The sequence below is a fragment of the Mauremys reevesii genome, linkage group 12 (assembly GCF_016161935.1).
Source record: "Mauremys reevesii isolate NIE-2019 linkage group 12, ASM1616193v1, whole genome shotgun sequence".
NCBI lineage: Eukaryota > Metazoa > Chordata > Testudines > Geoemydidae > Mauremys > Mauremys reevesii.
In genome coordinates this window covers 22147824-22151772 of record NC_052634.1, presented here as the reverse complement: position 1 = coordinate 22151772, position 3949 = coordinate 22147824, and the positions used below count along the sequence as shown (strand labels likewise).

The following is a 3949-nucleotide window of genomic DNA, read 5'->3' as shown; positions in this document are numbered from 1 at the left end:
CGACCGAGGGAGCGTTGTGTGTTTTTCACACACCTGAGCAATATAATGATACTGAAGTAACCTTGTAGTGCAGACCTGGCCAAAGACTCTCTCTCTCTCTCTCTCTCTCTCTCTCTCACACACACACACTCTCACACACACACTTACACACACACACACACACACTTACTTGCAAGGAAAACCTCACCTGCTCCTCTGCTTTGCAGAATCCAAACACAAGCAAAGCTTTTCAGGCCCCGGTGGGGATGGCAGGGAGGCAGGTGTGGGCAGAGACTGTGCTGTTGCCACAGGCACAAGCAGGCACCATGGCTTAGCTGGCTAAAGCACCTGTCTTGTAAACAGGAGATCCTGGGTTCAATTCCCAGTGGTGCCTTATTGACTAACTCTTGGGTAACCTGGTATTGGTTACTGTGGGAGGACAAAACACAGAGCTCTTTGGTCCAGCCCAGTATAGTTGTTTAAATTACACTCACAGGCACTGATAACAGACTTACTGAAAGTTTGGGAGTTAAGAGCTGATAGGTCAGTGGTCCAGCCTGTCACAGATGATCCCGCTTCCTCTGGGACAGGGGCAGGTCTGGGCTCTCACACAGAATGGCTCATTGTGGCTGGCAGAACCTGTGGGCGGCTCATTTAGTTTACACCGAGGGTTGAGTCCTGCTTTGTGCACCGTGTGTGAGAATGAAAATCCTAAACCGCCCTTTGAAATAACTAATGCAGCAGGACGTGTTATTGTCCCTGCCCCAAAGCAGACAGACCAATGGAGAAATGCCATTGAGTCCAGAGTAATACTCCACTGCCGTTCTACCTTGTTTGCTTGCTAAACTCCCTCCCAACCTTGAGGGCTCCCAGAGCCCGATATTGAGCCTGAGCCGAGATGTCTACACTGCAAATTTACCACCCCCACGGCCCTAGCCTGGGAGCCTGCACTGGCACAGGACAGCCATGGGTGTTTCATTGTAGTGTGGACATAGCCTGGCATTATGTCTACACTGCCATTAACACACCCAAGTCACTATTCTCAAACCCTGAGTCAGTTGATTCAGGCTTGTGGGGCTTGTGCTGCAGGGTTATAAAATTACAGTGTAGACACTTGGGCTTCAGCCCAGCCTCCAAGACCCCACGAGGGGTGAGGGTCTCTGAGCCTGGGCTCCAGTCTGAGCCCCAGGAGCCCAAATCAGCTCATCCAGGCCAGCCGGGCCACAGGGATTTTGTCACAGTATAGATGCCCTCTCAGGGTATGTCTACACTGCAATGTAAGCCCAAGGTTAGTAGAAGTCATGTCAGCAGCCCCAACACATAAACATAAACCACGAGGGAAAGTCCCACCCCCAAATAAGCTGGGCAGGGTCCTTCTCCCTACAGCTCGTAAATCCGGCAACCAAAAGTCCTTTAACATGAGCCATCCCCTCTCTGCACCCCACTCACAGCTGTTGTCCTTAGTCAGTGCAAGCCCAGAGGTGCCTCTGTCCAGTTCACCTGCTACCCTGGGTGGAAAAGGGGAGAAATAAGAAGTCACCATACTCACTATGCTGTTTAGGGATTCACTCATCCCTCCACAGCCACCCTGTCCTAACATTGGTCTAACACCTAAATTTTAGCATTGACAGCCAGACCCTGGCCCACTTGGCTTTGGAACCGGTGTCCCCTGCCTAGCAAGTGCTATTGAATTGAGGGTGAGTCCTTCAATCGGGGTCTGCCAAGCACAGTTGTGCTGCCCTCGATTCACACAACAAGGATAACAACCCTTTATTTCTCCTGCCCCTATAACATGAAGACTGGGAATCCAACACCAGCCACAAGTGATCATTTCGGCAAGCAACCCAACCTATTTCCAACATACTGTAAAATCTACATGCAGACTCATACACGAAACCTTGCAAGAAAATCTTCCTGAGGGGGTCTGAAGCACCTGCTGCTGGAGGGAAGGAGGGAGCCATCGGTTGGGATTGAGGAGCAGCGTGAGGCGGGGGGGCCTGTGGGTTGGGATTGAGGGGCACTGGGAATAGGAGGGGGCTGTGGGTTGGGACAGAGGAGAAGGGTGAAGAGGAGCAGGCTCTGGTTGGGAGTGAGGAGCAGTGAGCATAGGAGGGACTGAGGGTTGGGATTGAGGGGCACTGGGAAAAGAGGGGACATGGGTTTAGGCTGAAGAGCATCTTCATTTCCGGATCCAGCAGGAAAGGGGAAGGCAGCAGGTGATTCTAATTCCTTAGGGATATTCTGTGTGTGTGTGTGTGTGTGTGTGTGTGTGTGTGCGCGCGCGCAGGGGAGGAACATGCTATATGCCCAGAGGCCTTTATTCCTCCAGGCTGCAAGGGCAGAGGGGCTGTCAGGAAGTTGCCCCTTCAAACCCACACAGAAAAAGGCCCTTCTGAGGAAAGGGAAAATCCTGCAGAGAAAAAGTAACATCAAAGAGGACATGAGAAAGACAGTTTAAGATCTTCATGAGTAGTTTATCACCTGACCACAGATTTGAACTGTGGATCCACAGATTAAAAGTCTGATACTTTACCAACTAAGCTAGTCAGGCTCATGAAGCACAGGAGCAAGTTGGTGCAGAGGAGAAACTAGTCAAGAAAACAAGAGCAAGAAAAAATATGGGAAACCTGCTGCTCTCTCTGGCCCAGTCAACACTACGAGTTTATATCAAAACGTCTGTTAGTCTATAAGGTGCCACAAGACTCTTTGCTGCTTAACCAACTGAGCTAGCCAGGCTCACATAGGAAAAGTGCAAGTTGGTGCAGAGGTGAAGCTAGTCAAGAAAATTCTTGGGTGAGTTACCAAAGCCTGAAGGGTCAAAAATATTGTCACGGGTGGTTCAGGGTATATGTTCACCCCCCCCCAAAAGCAAACAGAAAAAAATTGTTTCTCGCCTTTCTTCAATGTCACCGTATGTCTACTGGATGCTGCTGGCAGACACGGTGCAGCAGCGCTACACAGCAGCATCCCCTTTCTTTCCCTTCCTGAGGGCAGATGCTATGGGAGGACTGATATCTGTCATTGTCATCCCGTGAGTGCTCCTGGTTGGCCTTAGTGAGGTCGGCCAGGGGTGCTTGGGCAAAAATGGGAATGACTCCCAGGTCATTCCCTTCTTTAAGCTTTGTCTAATGGAGATTCAGTCCTGCCTGGAATATCATAGCAGCTGGAGGCTGCCCTCCCCTTCCTGCCTTTGAATTCTACTTGCAGAGGCAATAAAGTCAGTGTTGTTTCAAATTCCTGCATTCTTTATTACTTCATCACACAAATGGGGGGATAACTGCCACGGTAGCCCAGGAGGGGTGGGTGAGGAGGGAAGCAATGGGTGGGGTTGCTGCAGGGGCACCCCCTAGAATGACATGCAGCTCATTGTTTCTGCCCGATGTCTGGGGCTCTGACCTGGAGCGGCCATTTGCTTCTCTAGTTCTTTAGTGCTTAGTGTGGCCGCGTTCACTTGACTGTTTCCAAAAACCGGTTTCTGTAAAATCGGAATAATCCCATAGTGTAGACACACCCTGACACAGCTTTAGAACCCTCTACCCACTATACGGCCAAGAGACAGCAACTCTCAGATCCTGTGTGGATTGTCTGATGGGCTTGGGGCCAAGAGCAAACTGCGTACCCCCTGCCAGAGCAGGAGAAGTAAAAAATAGGGGCTTCCCAAAAAAAGGGAAGGGAAGAAGAGAGAAGCAAGGGCAAAAGGAAGAGAACGTGCAGACACAGGACCCTACCTAAATTCTGAAATAGATTACAAGAAAAAAAGAGAGAGAGCAGCATAAAGAAAATTTAAAAAACTTTCAGTAAGAACTGAATTAGAAACCTTTAAAACACCAGTTTTCACACTACCTTTACTTTTCTTCCAAATTCTACTAAAAGAAATTAAGACTTGCCACTAAACAACAGCTTTAAACAAGCTCAGATAACAGAAAAGAAAACCAAAACATTTATTTTTAAATTTGTTTTATAAGGACTA

At 49.2% G+C, this 3949-nt stretch overlaps 1 non-coding gene across 1 annotated transcript; it reads left to right on the top strand.

Annotated features, from left to right (window-relative positions):
* The first annotated feature begins 299 nt into the window (after positions 1–299).
* TRNAT-UGU lies at positions 300–373 on the top strand. Its single transcript has one exon. It is a non-coding gene; the product is annotated as a tRNA-Thr (tRNA).
* Positions 374–3949: the final 3576 nt, after the last annotated feature.